The following is a 236-nucleotide window of genomic DNA, read 5'->3' on the forward strand; positions in this document are numbered from 1 at the left end:
AACTTCCACAACGGCTATTCCAGAAAACACTCTGACAACAGATGCAACATCATATACAATGTCAGAATCTGTAAGCCTAACTCAATCTGTGGATCCAGTAAGCATGTCCTCCTCCATTTCTACTGACCAGATGGCCACATCAGACTATTCAGTGACAGGAGCTTCATCCGCCTCTATAGAGAACACTGCTTCTAACAGTGCTACTGTCGTCTCAACAGGTGTTACTAGTACGGAGA

Source organism: Sinocyclocheilus grahami, unplaced genomic scaffold (genome assembly GCF_001515645.1).
Source record: "Sinocyclocheilus grahami isolate Dianchi unplaced genomic scaffold, SAMN03320097.WGS_v1.1 scaffold258.1, whole genome shotgun sequence".
Lineage (NCBI taxonomy): Eukaryota > Metazoa > Chordata > Actinopteri > Cypriniformes > Cyprinidae > Sinocyclocheilus > Sinocyclocheilus grahami.